Genomic DNA, 19,854 nt, shown 5'->3' with positions numbered 1-19,854 from the left:
AATACATTTCCAATACTGACATAAGAATTCCATAAGAATTATGCAGTTGTCAAATTATAAATTAAACAGAAAACATTTCAATAACCATGAAATGTGATAGCTAATTAAGACTGTGTTCTTAATGGTTGATACACATAGTCTTTGATTCCCCAAATTTCAAGAAACTGTACAACCATGTGGATTTCACAAGGACACAGATATTTTGAAAAATGACAATTTTTTAATATAAAGCATGTGACTTATTGCCATCTACATGAAATCAATTTTGATCTATTCCTTCCATGGGGGTTGAAGGGAAAGGGAGGGGGCAGGGGATTAGCTAAGATGGTGGAATGTGATAGACATCCTTATCCAAAGTATATGTATGAAGACACGAATTGGGTGTCATAATACTTTATATAAAAACAGAGATATGAAAAATTGTAGTATATGTGTGTAATAAGAATTGTAATGCATTCTTCTGTCATTTATTTTTTTAAAGAATCAATAAAAGAAATCAATTTTGAAATGTTTTTAATAATTAAAATTTATTTTTAAAAATTAAAAATTGAATAGTAGTAAAATAAGGCATATTTCAGTAAATTTGTGTAAGTTAATAATAAGAACATTGCTACTTTTTTGTTCCTACAGAATCAAGTACAGAAGAAAGCAAATTGATAAATTAATAAATATCATGAAAAGAATTGTAGAGAGGAACTGGAGCCACTCGAACCCCATTTGGTTCTCGCTTGTCACACTGGAGGAAAAATAAAATGATATAAAGTCACAAAAATTTTAGCACATACTGAAAATGTCCATTCAAGATAAACTTCCATAAAGCATTCATGCTGGCTTCCTTGAAACTTAATTCATAAGCAATTTTTCACTTTCAGTAAAACATGGTGTTTCTGTAATTTGAAACTTTCTTCTTTTTTTTATTGGTTATTCAAAACATTACAAAGATTGCAGAATCACTTTCTTCTTTATAATGAAAATAATAATGGGTTGGGCCTGAGGTCCAATCAATAATTATCTTCTCTCACCATCCAATAGATCATATATTCATTTTTTCTGTGGGGAAATCCTGGACAGAGTAGAATCCTTGGACAAATTTAAATGAATAATATTCTTACTGGGAGTGTTAGCAAATTTTCCTTAAATTTAATTATCTAATCCCTGATGTTACAGATAAGAAGTTGGCTGTATGCAGGAACGCTGTAGGACTAGAAAATTTGGCCTGACCCTGAAGATCACTATAGCCTACTTCAAGAAACAACATTGTAAGTCAAGGAGATAATATATAGTCTATGCACACTGTCCTATTCAATTCCCATCATTTGTTGTATTTCTCTTCAGGAGACTAAAGTCCACATAGGCCCAGGGGTTAAAAAACTATATATTCCTTACAATGTTACTACTCTTGAGAATTGTCTCCAAATCTTTTTGACAAGCGTAAAAATAACTGAGTTTATTAGGCTTCTAAGTAAGACCAATTTATTTCTTATCCTTCACTAACTACTTTTGTTTCATAGATTAAATAAAGGTATACTGGAGTTTTCTTGAGTTAAATCTAGTGAATTAATAAAAAACATATACTAATGCATCATAATGAAATAATTTCTTTTTGCACTATAATTTAAAAATGAGTAAATTATATAACAACATTTCTCACAACAAAAATTTGTGATATCTTCTCTTTTATCAGAAATGACAGATACATCTCTGTGTCCTACAATTAGCAGTGCGCTGAAAGCTTATTTGGCACCAAATTTATCCTAATGGATTGATGTGAAATTACATGCAAGTATGAATAAACCAACAAATCCAAAATTTACCCCCAATTGCAACACAAATATCCTGGTAGCAATGGGGAAAATATACTTACAACAACTCCTCTTTTTTCTAGTTCTTCAAAAACATTTTTCTTGGCAATAGAAAATGTTAGTGTCAATTGGCAGCCCCCATCCTCTATATTGGATGGAGTAATTATATTCACAATAGGTTTCTTGGTTCCTCCTATATCTTTGTTAAAGTAAAGCTTGATCATGTATTCCAGATAACCAGTTAGCAAAATGGATTTTTTTCTTCAGTGCTTTTATGATCGCTTGCCTAAAGATCTGCCAAATGACAAACAATCAGGTTAGCAGTATTTTAGTGATCTTCAAAGAAGCCAAAATTAAGTGTAAATCATGCATAAAAAAGGAGATGCTGACTTTTGCCCTATCAAACAAACACTCAGTTTTAGCTAATCTTTTTTTTTTCTTGTAAAAACATGTCCTTTTCTAAGTATTTTACCATTAAATATAAAGGCAAATTTCCATGAGAGGAAAACTGCAAATATCATTTAAACAATACTTGTGAAAGAAGAAAAATTGAGTTAATAGCATATGACTTCAGAGTTATTTTATATTTATTTAATCACCAAGTAAAGCATAACTTAATGCATTCAAATATTTTGAAATTTAAACTTTTCTCTCAAAACCAGTTAATAAAATCATAATCAAAAAGACTTTTTCTAGGGCTGGGACTGTGGCTAATTGGTGGAGTGCTTACCTAGCATGCATGAGGCACTGGGTTCGATCCTCAGTACCACATAAAAACAAAATAGTAAAATAAACATATTGTGCCCACCTATTAAAAAAAGACATTTTTTATTCTTATATATGGTTTGGTTAGAAAAAAGTGCAATATGAGATAAATATATGTGCTTATGTGAAGGCAGTGTTACCAATATTATCTGTCATTTTTAACTGATTTATTAGAAAACAAATAGTTAAATAAGGAAGCTACATTTTCTTGGACTGAGAAGCAAACAATGTCACATAATACACTTATTATTACTGAAGCATTAGGATAGTTTGTTTGTTTCTTTATTTCTTTTATTTTATAATTTTTTTCTTTGATAAACTCAAGAAGCACTGTTGTAAAAAAAGTACCATTTGCTGCCGGAGATGTCATACATTAAGATGAGTGACAAGGACCCACAATACAAAATGTTGGAACATTAGGGTAAGAATAGACATGCTTTTTTGGCTTATCTCTGAAGGTTAAATAAAGTTTAAAAATATATCCTTCAAACACCATGATGTGCTGGCATGACACTTAATGTCCCCTTTCTGCACTATGAGCAAAACTATTAAGGATATAGATAGGGTAATGTGGTGATATTTAGAGTTCCTCAAGTCTACAAATACAGTTTTTTTTTTTTTGTATTTATATGTGACATGTGTGGATTGGCATTCTAATAGGGCTCAGTTGAAGGTATATATTTTCAGGAACTACACTGTTGGAGCTTTTGAATTTGGCTGAAGGAGAAGATGAGAATTGTATTAAAAGGTAACGGTTTCTTAAAAAAGTGGGGGTGGGGCAGAAAAGACAAAATGATGCCATGACTCTCCAACCACACCTCAGGGACCATGTTTATAGGCCTGCAAAGGTAATCAGCTACCATTGGAAACTGATACTTTTATTTTCAGAAGGACAATTAAGATCTGGAAGCAAGCAAACTGCTTCAAGACTTAGGTGACCCAGATTGCATGGAATTTGATATGTGGTATTTCATCATTTCCTTATGTAAAGCAAAATGTAGGTAGACTTCAAACAATGAAAACTCAAGGGAACTCAGTAACTTTTGGATTAACATAGTTCCAGAGGACAGGATCAGAGCCTCACAAGGCAGGGCCCACAATAAGTCTTGCTGGATAAGTTTGGAATAAAAAAAATATGAGATAGATAAAAAAGACTCTTAGGAGATCAACAATATGCTAAGATGTTTTAATTAATAAATAATTTTAGAAACATTTTTGGTTCTACTACAGGTGCCATAAAACACAGATGGGTGTAATTAGTGAAGTGCAGTTGTCCCTTGGAATCTACAGGGGATTGCTTCCAGGATCACCCTGCATAACAAAATTCACAATACTCAAGTCTGTTGAATAAAAATGGTGTAATATGTGCATATCACCTATGTACTTCCTCCCATATAATTTAAATGATTTCCAGATTACCTTCAGTACTCAGTATAATGTAACTGCTGTGTAACTAGTTGCAATACTGCATTATTTGGGGACTAATGACAAGAAAACAGGAGTCTGTACTTATGCAAAAATTTTTTCATGACTATTTTCAGCTCAAGTGTGAACTCCATAGATGTAGAGTCTGTGGATATGGAGGGTTGCCTGTATACTTACAATGATAATTAATTTGTATTCAAAGGTTTGTAAAATTTAGGTACTATTTTGCTGGGAGCCATCAGCCAAGTAGGTATGACAATTTCCTTGCCAGCGTACTCCCATGCTGTCTAGTGGAAGGACTCCTGAAAGGTGACCTTGCTCAAGGACCAGGGCGGATCCCTGTTTAGGGTGTTCCCAGTTTAGCATAATATGAGATTAGGGTGTTCCCCATTTAGAATAGGGCGTATCCTGCTGCCTGAGTTCCTCTTGAGTTCTTAGGGTCAGACAGTATATTTTGGGAGACAGAAGCCCAGTGGAGGTGGATTTGAGCAGAGAACGTGGATTTCTCCAGAGCGTGTTTGTAGAAGGCCGGTGTGAGATAGGGAATAAAGAATTGCTGTTTGAATCTACAAGCTGTGTGGTGGCTCGTGATTTGTGCCCAGCCAGACTGCGGCACTATTTACTTACATTTATAAAATTTTAAAGTGAGTTAGGAGATTTTGCTCTTCTAGATTACTCTTGGTAATTAGAAATCAGTTTTTAAATGGCAAATAGTCTTGATTTTAACATACTGTAGAATGTATGAATGTAGAATGTTAAAATGTTAAAGAGTTGCTACTCTTTAATAAGAATATAACCTTTAATTTAATATTTTCACACATTACAACCACAACAAGGGCAAATTGTGTTTTGAAGCACTTTTAAATTTTTCTCACAGAATATAAAAGTCTATTATGAGTCCTCACATTAAAATACTATAGAGGCTAATAGAAGTTAACAGGAAAATAAAACAAATAATCTTTTTTCTTTTTGTTTCTTGTTAATTTATGTTTTCAGTATTCAAAAATTTTTTTTAGAAAAAATTAATGTAGCTTAAAAATGTTCAGCTTATGAGAATTCTTGGCAGAGTTTTAACTACTTGGGCTATGTTGTTCTTACTGAGTAAAATAAACAGAAATCTGGAAAAGATAGATAAGATTGACTAAAAATTGTACACATAGTATGATGTTTTTAGTTGTGATACTTTTCTCTTACATTCTTAAAATTAGGTTTCTAATGCAGTGTGAAGAAACACGGTGAGTTTCTTTCTTTCTTTCTTTCTTTTTTTTGTGTGTGGGGGATTCTGATCTTCTGTGCATATTAATTGTTTTAATTTTGTATTTTAAAACAATTTTCTTTATTATAAGTTTATATATTAACAGATCTAAAATTGTCTGTTGCTATATATAAATATGAAACTTCAAAATATAATATATATATTTCAAGTAAGTAATTGGAAGAGTGAGAGAACTTCTGAAGTAATCAACTCTAAACATCCTCAGAAAAATGAGGCAAATGAATTCAAAAGCACTAGTTTCGTGTTTAAGGGCACATTTAGTGACCACTTATTCAATAGAGTACTCACTTGCATTTTAGCTTCAAGTTACTTCCTTTCATCCACAATATTTTAAATACTGTATAAGTCATTTAAAAGCCTGGATATAAAGGGAAAGACAGTTTGAAACTGACAATAAGGTATGTTTAATGGAATTAGTCATCAGGTGCACACGTGATTGCACTCATTATTAGTCTCTTACAAATTCATTGCTTTGAAAATCAGAGGTCATGTCTATGTAATATTGATTCTTGAGTACAGAATATTTCTGTACAGTTGAAATTTGAGTATGTATAGTATTTTCTGAAAGGAAGGTAGAAACAAAGGAGAAAGTTGAAGTCATGCATATATTTAACTTACTTCAACTTCATCCACTTATCTCCTACAATGCTTTAACTTTTTAAAAGATAGGTAAATACCACTATGGTTAATTCATTAATACTGACTCACAGGGCAAGCTCAGTAAATGTTCCACATTGTGTAGAAAGCACACAATGTGGAACATTTATTACTTTGTAATTTAAACATTTTACAATTTATAATGGGGAGAATTTTGAACATTCCTTTCACAAACATAAAGCTTGACTAACTAAAAATAATTATGGTCAGAACATAGTCTTACAGTGAATGACCTTGATAGAAGCCTCTAGAGAATTAATAATTAAGTGATGACAAGTTCCATGGATGTCTATATTCCCTTTTTAATGGCTTTTAGGGTCCTTTGGTTAGGTTTAAGTTTATATATTAAAGGGAAAAAATCAGTCTTCAGAGTCTTAGAATAAAATTTTGTCTAGGTTCCATTAATGCAGTTTGGTAGGAAACTAGAGGTAGAGAAAAACAAGAATCCTCTATTTTTCCTTTGAAGAAAAAATGACTATTGGAGGAAACACCAGATTACTGCACAGGCCATACCAAAAAGACAGTGTATAAAAGAAAATTTCTAGTTGTCTGAAAAATTATTTGTAAAGATAAAGAAAATCAGATAAAATCATGTTATTTTCTAGTCTTTCTATGATATGTCTTGGTGTCTTTCAGATTGTAACTCATCTTCCTGATACAAACTTGCAGAGTAAACTGACATTTCACTTTGTTTTAAAATGTTGTTTCTTAGAGAAACACTTTTTTTCCTAAGTAGATATTATAAAGCAACTAAAATATTATGAATTACTAAGATATTTACTTAAAAATATCTGTCTGAAAAATCTTGTCACTGGGTGTGTAATCCAATTTAAAAAAAAAAAAATCTGCCCCAAAGTGAAAACAGCTCATGCCCCATCAAGTGGTCAACCTGAGTAGGTGCTTTCTAAGTTGTGATGAAATGAATATAAGGCAATTGTCATTGTCATAGTGGTGAACTTGAATAAAAACAAAGGAACTTGACATAGCCATCCAGTGGTCATAATGAGAAACTGCCATGAGTATTTGACAATTAGGGCATAGAAGGGATTTGGAGGTCTTTATTCAGTCACTCATTTGATTCTGGTATTCTCCACAATTTGATTTCCCAAAATATCATGAGCTTGATGATTTTAAGAGGCACTGAAGAAAAAATAAAAGACTTATTTCAATATCTATGTATACAAAACCTCTATTAGAATAGGTATGTACATTTACATCAAATATATTTTACCCAAATATTTGTATATACAATATATAATTTAATAAATATGTGTATTAAGATTGTTAATCATATAGCATAAAATTATTAACAATCTATATTTACTCAAATAAATTGAATCTGTTCCTAAATAATATCAAAAAAATCAGTTTGGTTTATATATATATATATATATATATATATATATATATATATTTCTATTTTCATGTGTGTGTATATATGCATATATATATAAAACTTAACTCATTATGTAAATATTAATTTATGGTGAAACTAAATTTAAATAAAATATTAATTTAAAGGACCATATTAAGTCACAATAGTATAGATTGTATAATGGCATAGAAGGCTCAGGAAAGCAAGAACTCTGTCTAATGAGGAAATCATACAGAATTTTTGATTTACTCTAATATTATTATTTTATAAAAGAGAACAAAAATTTATTTATTTTTTAATTTGATGTTTTATAATAATTTATATATAATAGAATTCATTTTTCTAATTATTAATAACTCCCCTCACCTAAAGGTAAGTCATTTATAACTTTGTCACCGGGCACTTTGTCAGTTCACTGGCTCACAGAAGTAGAAGAAACAGAATCCCCAGAAATCCAATCGTGCCTGGCACATAAATATTTTCTCAATGAATACATGTTGTTTGAGTGAATTACTGAAGAATTAAATGCTGCACACTAAATTATTTATATATAGAGAGAAGGTCAAATAACTTATTCAAATTTACACAGATTTTAAGTGGAACCAAAATATATGTCTCCCCAGCTAAATTCCATTTAGTGTTTACTACATTCCAACAATGTGCCAAGCACTGAGTCTGGGGCAGAAAATGTAAATGACAGGTGCAATCACCATATAGTCACCTTTCCAATAGGAAGATGCTGCCTTTTGTCCTTCATTTATGTACAGTGTACATTTATAATCTTGCTTATTAGCAGAAAAAAATACTACAACCTCTGGCAACCAGGTAAGGAGAAAAAGTAAAGACAGGAAAGACTGACATACAAATCTCTTACCTCCAAACAAGCATGCAATGAACAGACCAACAAAATGGGAGGATTGGAAATATGGAATCCACTGACCCCAGGGATTAACTGCAGTTCTGAAAAGTTAATATCATGTCTTTATTAAAGAATATGCTTTCAAGAGGGTCAACAAGACAAGAAAGAACAGTAAAATATTAGGACTTAAATATTTTTATTACGCAGAGGGAATGCCTAAGATATTTAAGAGAAACTTAATGGAGTGAAAATATTGGCATATTTTCTTTTCATTGGCAATTCCCATCTCTCCTGTTCCTACCTTCTCAGCAAACTACCAATCAATACAGCCCTTATATACAAAATGAATGTCGTGTATTAATCTGAGCGCAGTGGCACATGCCTGTAATTCCAGTTAGTCAGAGGAGGCTGAGGCAGAAGCACACCAAATTCAAGGGCAGCCTGGGCAACAGGGCAAGATCCCATCTCAAAAACAAACAAAGCAAATAAACAACAAAAATAACCTCTTCTGGTAATTTTCTACTGACTCTCTCCTCTGCCTGTCTTCCAACTTCCAAGCCAATATTCCTGTTCACCCCATGCTTTGATTTTCTATCATGGAGCAATGTCTTTCTTCCCCTTCCCCCTCCCCTCCTCCTCCTTTTGTTCAGTACTTGGGATTGAAACTAGGGGCATTCTACCTCTGAGCCATATCTTGGTCCTTTTTATTTTTATATTTCTGGAGCAGGCTCTTGCTAAGTTTGCTCTGACTGGCATTGAAGTTGAGGTCCTCCTGCTTCAGCCTCCTAAGTAGCTAGGATTATAGGCGTGACTGAAAAAGAATATCAAGATTTGAATGCTATGTTTTTATAATGTCACCCAAAGGTAGAAAAATGAATAAAATAAACTGCAAAGGTTACTTTGAACTCCAGGATTATTATGTCAAGTAGCTTACTTAGGAAAAAGAGGAGAACTAAGGGGAAAAAATTTGCCTAAGTATGAAATATTGGAAATTTTAATTGATAAAAGATATTATTCCAGTTAGAATAAGTACAATAAATTGTAACAAGCTAAATCCAACAGGGTAAGATGGCTAGGAAGAAATTAAACTAAAACTAAGCAAGACCAAGAAAATATTAAAAAAATAAAAGGTCTTTAAAAATTCTTCTAATCTGGGGCAAGTTTAACTGTGACCCCTAGGTCAAATCCAATCTACCACCTATTTTTTAAAATAAAATTTTATTAGAACATTGGCATTACTATGGTTTGATTCTGTAATGTACCCCAAAGGTTCATGTATTTAAGACTCAGGATTCAGTTGATGATGCTTTTGGGAAGAGTGGGACTGAGTTGGAAGAGGTGGGTCACCAGGGATATTTCTTTGAAGTTTATTTTGTCCCTAACCTCTGACACACTTTCTTTCTCTGCTTCTAGATCACCACGGGTGAGCAGCTTTGCTCTACCTGCTATTTGACCATCATATCCTGCCTCACCACGGGCCCAAAATTCATGCAACAAGCTAACCATGGACCAAAAGCTCTGAAACACTGAGTCAAAATAAACCTTTTCTCCTTTAACTTGCTCTTCTCAGTTATTTTGTCACAAGGATGGAGAGTTGATGAATATAATCAAAATCATTTATCTGTGCATATCTATGGTTGCTTTAGCTCCACAATGCAGAGCTGAATATTTTCTCAGATACAAATATAACACAAAAAATCTTAAAATTTTTCCTATCATGTCTTTTGTGATTGAAAATGTTTTTCCTTACTTAATCAAATTTCTTTATTTACTGATAAGAAAACCCATCTCAAAGAATTAAAGAATTTAAGTAACAGTCATAACAGAGCTAATCATTCAACAACCACATTAAAAAAAATAAAAAGCTTTCATGATTTAATTAAAGTTGCCCTCTGGGATCCTTTGTATCCTAATTGTTGCAAATTCAAATATATACATAGGTTTGGAAGCACTCTGAAATATTTAATTTACAATGAATTCTCAAAGCACTTACAATGCTTTCTGTATTCTATATGACTAAAAATAGGGTCACTTAGGAAACAAAATAGGGCACTCTTTGAGACAAATATACAGCACAGTTTTATTTTTATTCACTGGGGTTAACATCACTCTTTGGTACATGGCAAAAGCCATAAAAAATATTTGGAAAAACAGGGTAAAAAAATGATCATATTTAAAAGTACTGCTATATGCTATTTGGTTTACAGTTTTGAATTTGACTTACCCTTAAACAAGACCCTGAAATAGATATTATTCATATTAGGTATGTGGAACAAAACAGCAAGGACACAAGATGAATACTGTGATTTGCAGCATCACAAAACTATTACACAGTAAAGACCCAAGACTCCCTGGGTCTGACCTTGAGTACCAAATTCCCTCTTGTTCCCACTGCTTGATGGTTTGGGCACTCCATATTGAGAGGATCTGATCAAGCCACATGGGCCATAAGTTAAATTTTATTTCCTTCTATCTCTCTACAAATGAATAGGCTCAAAATTATGCTAAAATCTATAAACACTCTTACACACTGAAAATGTCATTTCTTATTTTAAAAAATCTCAGTGACATTTTCAAAGTGCAATTTCCATGGGGCATGTGTATTATATATGTTATACACATAGATGAAAATTAAAATGAAGTTAAAATAAAGTGACTTATGAAATAAAATTGAATATACTTACTGTTATCCATTTTAAATCTGGTGCTGAGTTCATGGCCAAACCATCCCACTAACCTAAAATATAAGGTACCCATTAGATGTTTTGGCCTACACAAATGGTTATTACTTTAGGAATCAGCCAGCATATTAAAATCACTTATGTTTTAAGTTATGAAATATTTAAACAGATAAAAGGTAAATGATAGAAGAAGGCAAGGTTGTCAAAAGTAAGGATAAATCAATTTAATTTTTATACGGCAAATCATCTATTTAATGTAGTTTTTTCTTACTTAAAATAAATTAAAATGACTTGAAATGTTAAGGAGTATGTTAATTTCAAAATAAAGTTAAAATCACAATAAGGTAAAACATTAATATAATATTTTCACAATCTGTAAAGAGAAATGGTAGCTCCAAAGCACTATTTACTCATTGGTATTCTAAAATGAAAGTTCTAAAGAAATTGGTTACTTTCATATTGTTAATAAAAATGTTAAGGCCAGGCCTGGTAGTGCATGCCTATAAGCCCAGAGGCTCCTGTGGCTGAGATAGGAGGATTGTGAATTCAAAGCCAGCCTCAATAATGGCAAGGTACTAAGCAATTCAGTGAGTCCGTGTCTCTAAGTAAAATACACAATAGGGCTGGGGATGTGGCTCAGTGGTTGAGTGCCCCTGAGTTCAATTCCTGGTTCCAAAAAAGAGGTTAATTAGTCAAACACAAAATACACAATATGTAGGAACATCAATACTTTGGTATTGCTAGATGGTAGATAAAGAACAATTCATAACACTACATCTCAGAACAATTCAGGAAATTGAAATAAATCAGTGAAAAAAATTGAAAAGTTTATTAAACAAGAAAAACTGAAACCAAATAATGAGTAATTTAAGAAAAGTCAAAACTGATTGTTCCAAGTAACAAATAACAAGTATGTTGATACATAAATCAAATTTCACTTGTGGTGAGGGAGAGATGTCAATTAATCAAGATAATACAATTGTAAGCATGAAGTATAAACATTTTATGGAGGGAAAAATCACAAAATAGGGAAAAGATGAATATCATAAAAATTATATTAATTTTAAAAAACTAAATAAAAATAGTACTGTTAAAATATGATACTAAATATTCAACTTAATTCTAAAATGAGAGAAAATCAAAATCAACAGATAGTAATAGAAGCAGTAGAAAAAAATCACAAACATCTAAAACTCCTAAAATTAGGGGGTCTCATAGAGAAATTCTACCTAAACTTTTCAGTTAATCCCAATGCTTTTTAAAAAATATTTTTATTAGTTTTTGATGGACCTTTATTTATTTGCTCATATGTGGTGCTGACAATCAAACCCAGTGTTTCACACATGCTAGGCAAGTGCTCTACCACTGAGCTACAACCCCAGCCCAATTCCAATGTTTTTAAAATTATTTCAGTGCACAGACAACAAAATACAAATCAAAACAGTGTTATAGAAAAAATTAGCATACTTGTGATACTCATATTAATGTTAATATTAAACCATTTTAGAATTGCACATATTTAAAAATATAAGCTAATTTTGAGAATATTAATATAAAATATTACATAAAATATTAGCAATCAGATTTTAACAACACATTAAAATTATTATACATTATGAACAGTGGAGTTTATATCAGGCATACAAGAGTAGCTCTATACTAGCAAATTTATTATTATGCAATTTATTATATATGTTAGAGAAAAATCACAGGGCTATCTCCACAGACCCTATAAAGACATTTACACCCTTTCAGAACAATTTTAATTAAAAAATTAAAGAATATAATAATGGAAACTACCTATCTCAAACATTAAAGTCAAACTTAGCCACGAAATACCAAAGGTACTTTTGTTAATAAGAAGAATTTACTTACAGATGCAAAAAATAAAAAGAGGAAGCAAATTATTACCATTTTCAAACTATGAAATTTTGTGCCTGCCATAAACAAAAGGATAATTTAATGTTGCATTTTGGTATAAAATAAAAATGAAAAATTGAATTTAAAGTCACTACCAAGAAATGTTTAAGACTTACATCTTAAACAAACAAAATCTTGAGTAGCATTCAACATTAAGAAAAAAAGTTAATTATCTTTAAATTAATGTATACCTTTAATATTATCCAAGTAAAAATGAAATTAGATTTTTGTTTATTGTTTTTTACTTATAACTATAGAGAAATGGATTCTCTATTATATGGAAAAAAAACAAAACAAAAGATATAATAAGAATTCCATAAAACCATAAGAACAATGGAGGGATATATTTCTACAAGGTGCTAGTATTTAGTAAAAATGCTAATTCTAAACATTGTGGTATTGTGTTAACAAATCCAATAATATGCAGTCCTTTGTACTAACAGGTCTTAGGGGAAACTTGGTATTGTTACCATAGATCAATGAATAAGGAGAAAATAATGTCAAGCAACAGTCTATTTAAAAATCATTTTCAATTTATATTGCCATGTATTAGCTAATCTTCTAAGTATAAAAACACCTAGATATAGTATTCAGCCATAAGAAAGAATTAAATCTTGACATTTTCTGCAACGTGTATAGACCTGGAGAACATCAGGCAAGTAAAATAAGCTGAATACAGTACCATATGATATCACTCATTTGTGAAATATAAGAAACTGATTTCAAAGTGATTGAGAGAACAATGATGGTTATTAGAGGCTGAGAGTACAGGGAAGGTAGAGATGAAAAAAAAGTTAATCGATAGATACTCAGTTATCATGAGGCAGAAGTAAAAAGTTCAGATGGCTGTGTACTGCATACCTTAAAATACTAATTAAAAGATGTTGAACATTCTATCCATAAAGAAGTAGTATCTATTAGAGAAGATAGATATGTTTAACCTGATTCATGATGTATACATGAATCAAAGCGAAGTACCCCACTGATATGTACAATTTTTGCACTTTTACATATCAGTTAAAAAACAGAAATGAAAAAAAATATCTTAAGATTTGCCTTATGACAGCACCCAAATATAGGCCAAAGATCTAAATATATCACTTATTGAAAAGAAAAATGACTCTTAAAATTTAAAAAGAAAAATCATCAACCTACTCATGATAAGAATACAAGCTAAAACTACATTGAGACAACATTGTTCATCTCTAAGGTTGACAAAAATTCAGAAGTTTGATTAATATGCTCCATTGGTATGACTGTGAGAAAAAGGAAAATTCCAGCATATTATTATGAGAGTATAACTGGATGCCTTCCTGTGGGAAACAAATGAATAAAGCCATAAAAGTGATAAATACATAACAGTTAACCTGGAAAATTCATGTTTGGAAATTTACTCTGGAGAAGTACTTACAGAAGTATGAAGTGAATTATGTGTTAGTAGTCACTGCATCTTTTTAGTGATAATCCAGGATTGAAAGGAAACTACGTTGTCTTCACTAGGAGGCTGATTTTATAAACTGTGGTAATTTTGTATAATAAATACTATGCAATTTTAGGTTAAAAGTGAATGAGTAGGAAAGGTGTAGAATAGAACATATTATATCATTTGTTCATACTGAATAATTGTTGCTTTATTTGCTTTCCTCTTTCTTCCTCAGCTACAATATAAACTCAGGAGCTCAGAGACTTACCTCTTGGTACTTATTTGTAGGAAAAGTAAGAGTGATGATGGGATGTCATATGACATACAGTTGACAGGTGAAACACAAATTAGGACAACTGAGCCAACCTGGAGATGGACAGGGAGCAACCGTCAGGACCGTATCCACTATCTGTGTATGTTTTAGGAAAAGGGGGAAGGACACTCTCTCCTCCTTTTGCTACACAGTCAGAGCAGCATGTACAAGGTTCCAGAGCTGAGAAAGGGCAAGCAACTTTGGTAGTTAAGTGACCTTCCCAAAACCGATGACTGCTGCCTAGCACGTGCAATGTCCTTGCTTTGAATATCAGCACCACAAAACAAACAAGCAAAAATGTACACTCCTTCCAAAGAAGACTTTTCCATATTGTATAAATGGCAATTATGCCACCCATGAGAAATGTAGTCAGTATGTATTGAAGAAAAATTAATTGAAATACATCCAAAAATTTCTAAAAATTGCTTTTAAATTTTTAAATTAGTCAAACTATAAAAGCAGAATTAACCATTTTTTTTAATTGTTGTTGTTGTATATTTAGCAGCTAAGTCAGAACTTTCTCAAGTGTAATATAATATGTACAGAAGCTCATATAATTCCTTGAACTTCTCCATTAGGATAAAGGAGGAGAAAAATATTATGATTAAATTCTTCATATGAGATTTTGAAGATAATTACAATGGATATTAATTTTGAAAATAAGAATTAAAAGTCAGAAATAAAATGTATCTGAGGTTTTTCTGATAATGATTTATTTATTTATTCTTTCTGGTAATAATTTATAATATCCATGTTCACATAGAACATTATAAATTTATACTGTATACATAGAAGAAAGAGCTTTATAATCCTATTGAAATAACCAAATTGTTTTCTAGTTTACATATTTTTTTAAAGAGAGAAAGAGAGAGAGAGAGAGAGAGAGAGAGAGAGAGAGAGAATTTTTTAATATATATATATTTTTTCAGTTTTTGGCAGACACAACATCTTTGTTTGTATGTGGTGCTGAGGATCAAACTTGGGCCGCAGGCATGCCAGTTGAGAGCGCTACTGCTTGAGCCACATCCCCAGCCCTAGTTTACATATTAACACTGAAAGAAGCTTCTATGAGAAAAAGAAAATTGAATTTTGGCTGTAGAGGAGATCTTGCCTCAGATGTGAAGAACTTTTCTTTCCTTCTAACTGAAATGATCTTGTAACTTTGTAAAGTTTAATATTAGAGCCACTAACTTAATACTATATATATATATATATCCATTTGCATTTTCAGTTTCAGGGCAAGCTTTATTTTCAATGTTAACTTGACAAATATTTCAACAGATGGAGCTTTGAGAAAAAGGTATATTCTAGAATTAATTGTTGTTTAGATTGATAGGCAAATAACAGGTTTTTAGTGATCTGGATAAAAAAATAAAGGATGTTAAAAGTATTTCAGATATGAAGAAATAGGCAATTTGGAAATTGAAAAATATGAATTTAGCATTATTATAATTTTTCATATTTAAAAAAAATTAAATTGTTAAAATTTGTTAAAGAGAAATATTTCTTCTAGTCACGTATCAAAAAAAATACAGGACTGCATACATAATGCTTTCTGTGGAAACAGATTTACCTCTTGGCAATTTCTTTTTTTTTCTACTAATCTGAGGCAAAAATGGTAACTGAGACAAAGCAGGGAAAAAAACATAGCGACACGATTTTTTTTTATGTTCAGTGGGATCAAAACAAAAATTGGAAGAAAGATTTCAATCTTCCCTATTTAGTAAACTTTTCTTTCATATTTGTGTGTTCACTGAATAACTGGGTATTTGTCATTTCAGTTTGTGGAGTGATATTAAAAATTCAAGAGCATGAGTTATGATGGCTGCTGGTGTATCTAACAGAAACATCAAAGACCTGGTGTTCCAACACTGGAGGAAATAATAGCTTGTTTTGAAAATAGAAGATGACATGTTCATAACCCAAATATGAAAAAAAACAAGGGACTGCACAAAGGGGGAGATGTGTTATTCTTAGAGAAAAACCTCAGAAATGATTTCTCAACTGAGGCCACGTCATTGTTTTTTAGGCTTTATTTACTAAAGCTGTGAAAGTACTTGAACTACATTTTAAATGTGCAAATACAATATGATTATGTAGAAGTGAAGAATTTCAAAGTTGTTTACCTCATAATTTGATGTTGGTATTTCTCTTTTACACTGATTCACTAAAGACATTATATTTTTCTTTCCAATGGCAAAGGACATGAGGAGACCCCGGGACCCTAGCCCAGCTCCACTGAAGATGCTAATTGTTTGTCGTCCATCTCCTTTCCAGACACTCACAGCATTTGGATCTATTACCCTAGGAAGGAAATTATATAATCCCACAGAGCATTAAGGAATGGTCTGACCAATTAGATTATTGGTTCTCATGCCCATAAGAAATTTTATTCCAAAGGCATGATTAAGCAATGTTCTTGAGCAGCTAACTGCTAAGGGAAAAAGAACAAAAACTAACAAAGGTTTTCTGGGAAATGGGCACAAGAGATTTCTTGTATTCTAGCTTAATTTTGGCATAATAACAACTTAAAATAGATGTCATTTCCATAATTTCAGATTTCAGAGAAATAAGGATTAAAGAAGTTGTGTGACTCCTCCAAAGGGACACAGCTAACAAAACTCATGATGAACAGGAACACTAACCCCAAGCTAGGAGCTGTGGTTGATATAATATTTTCAGAAGGAAGTTGAATGAAATCTCAAAATAAGTATCTGAACAAGCCAGTAAGCAGGTTGAAGAGGAGATGCTCAATCTCTGGGAGCCGAGTAGAGGAGAAGACATAAATGGCAGACTTCGATAAAGCAAAATAGTTAATAATGGTAAATTAGGGAGGGTTTGTTTTTTTAACAAGGGTGATTTTTTTATGGTTTATGCTCTTAACTAAATCACCCTTCTTTCCTGAGGACTATTATATTTTTCTATATTTCTTTAATTACTTCTCTAGAACAGTTAATAAGACCCCTGACTAGAAGCCAGCTACCCCTACCACAAGAATCTAAGGTCTTTTGGGTGGGTGTGTGGCTGGGGGTAGTGGGCAATTTAAACAGGCATTAACTCAGCATAAGTGTGGTGGGCAGACTCCTAAGGAGCTCCCATCCCTGCCTCCTGGCGTTTGGGCCTTTGTGGAAGAACTGTCCTCTTGACTAAAAGCAGAACCTCGGACTCCACACCCATGAAGCAGAGTAAAGGAGGACACTTTGAGCTAGAAAGAATGAAGTAAAAGGAAACGGAGTCAAAGCTAGATGTATGATATTGAACTATACCTAAAGAAGACAGAGATGCTGACATATTCAACCAGGAAGGAAATATTAACTTGGCAGTTTAAAGTCCTGAAAGAAATGAACACAGAAACTCAGGAAGATAAGATGTTTCAATTTCATCAATGTGAATACTAATTTATTTTAGTTTAGTTTATTTTGGGGGTATATGGGATTGAACTCAGGGGCACTCAACCACTGAGCCATATCCCCAGCCCTATTTTGTGTTTTATTAAGTAACAGCGTCTCACTGAGTTGCTTAGTGCCTCGCTGTTGCTAAGACTGGCTTTGAACTCCAGATCTTTCTGCCTCAAGGGGGAAGTGAAGTAAGAAAAATAGAAGAAAATAGCAGCTCTCTATAGAGACTTTGTTTCAAACATAATTCTCTATTTATAAGTAGTAAATAGGATCTCAAAGATAATTCTCTATTTATAAGTAGTAAATAGGATCGTATCACTGCAAACCAGGATAATAATACAGTTTTCTTTATAATAGGACTGAAATATTAATATCTTGATATGACAATGATGTCATTAAATTCAGCAGTCAGAGCAATTAAATATATTTTTTAAAAAAACCCTCAATCATAGATGCAAATTCTTGCATAGTTTTCTGTCATATGGTGCTCAAAAAGAAGGGATAGAGGGTTTTTCATATTCTAACTGCTATAAAGTAATAGGATCATTGGTGGCCCACTAGCTTTTATTGAATGATTTTTCCTGCATTTGATTCTTTATTCTGATATATAATGTTAATAACTGCCTTGTTATTTTAATCACTGGTGGTATCCATTTTTTAATCTTAATGAAATTCTAAATGTTATTTCTTCTGGAAAAAATTTCAACTTCCTAAGATTAATTGCTATACATTTTCACCTGATAAAAAGAAATTCAACTATCTAAACCATGTACTCTAACAAGAAGGTGCCATTTTTATCTTATTAAAATTTGCTTTTTTTTTCCAGAAACTCCTGTTGGATATACAATTCTTGGCCTGTCTTCTTTGATGTGCAGTATTTTCCAGGTTATAAAGCATATTTTCATGAACAACATCAATGATATAATACTTTTAATTTAAGTGGTCATGATAATATATGGTAAACTAGCTGGAAGTTTTATAAAATATTATTAATTTAAATAAAATTAGGAAAAAGAATTTTATTTAGTAAAACCACATATGAAAGAGATCAAGTCTGGCCCCCAAATTATCTTTCTATGGAAGAGAGCAAACAGCCCGAACTTGGGTGATTGATGACTCCCCAAACATTTAACCAAACTCTTACAAAACAGGCAAACAGGTTGCGGTTTTATTTCCCTGATTTAGCTTATTTTAGTTGTTTAGTGATTTTGAAAGCAGCAAAACCAAAAATCAATGGAGCTTTCATTCTAAGTCAGACACTACTCTAAGCAGTCGCTCCATCTTTAAAATACTCCTGTGAAGTAGATACTACTATTCTCCTCATTGTAAAGATGAGGAAGTGAGACTCCAGTAGCTTGATGTGTAGCCTAAGATTCCTCAGTTATTAGTTGTTGAAACCCAACTGTAGAGATTGACCCTAATTATCAGAATATTCCCATAAAATGCAAAGTCATGTAGGGCAGACATTTTCAATGCCCTGGTAATTCCATGGAAACAACATCCAGGACAGGCTAAGTGCTGCACTTAGAATATTGAGGGGGGAGAATGCCAGACTGTTGACACAATTTAGATGGCAGAACTCCCACAATCTTTTTAGTATGAACAATGTACCCTCCTAAAATAAAACCTGCTCTTTGGACCTTCTTTGTTCTTCCAGAATCTCTGTAGTCAATTCTCTTTCTTCAAAATGGGTAAATCTAGATGTGTGATCTAGTGAACTTGAATAAGCATGGTCTCCCCTAGGTTATACCTTCAAGCCTACTAAAGGAAATGAGGACTGTTTAAAATCTTTCAAAAACAAAACAAAACAAATACATATAACTATTTCAAGATACATTCACTCGAAAGGTACCACATTTAGAACCTAGGAAAACATTCAATTCATTATGAGCCCACTACTTGGAATGTAGAGAAAGCAGGATCAAAACAAAATAGAAATGTAATCTAAACTGAAACCTTA

The 19,854-nt window shown here is 32.0% G+C and overlaps 1 pseudogene; it reads right to left on the bottom strand.

Moving 5' to 3' along the window:
* Window positions 1–610: 610 nt before the first annotated feature.
* The window catches only part of LOC143410614 (kynureninase-like), a 97,877-nt pseudogene continuing 78,633 nt past the window's right edge, over window positions 611–19,854 (bottom strand).

Source organism: Callospermophilus lateralis, chromosome 11 (assembly GCF_048772815.1).
Source record: "Callospermophilus lateralis isolate mCalLat2 chromosome 11, mCalLat2.hap1, whole genome shotgun sequence".
NCBI lineage: Eukaryota > Metazoa > Chordata > Mammalia > Rodentia > Sciuridae > Callospermophilus > Callospermophilus lateralis.
Note: the sequence above shows the minus strand (reverse complement) of the source record. Positions and strands in the feature narration are given on the sequence as shown.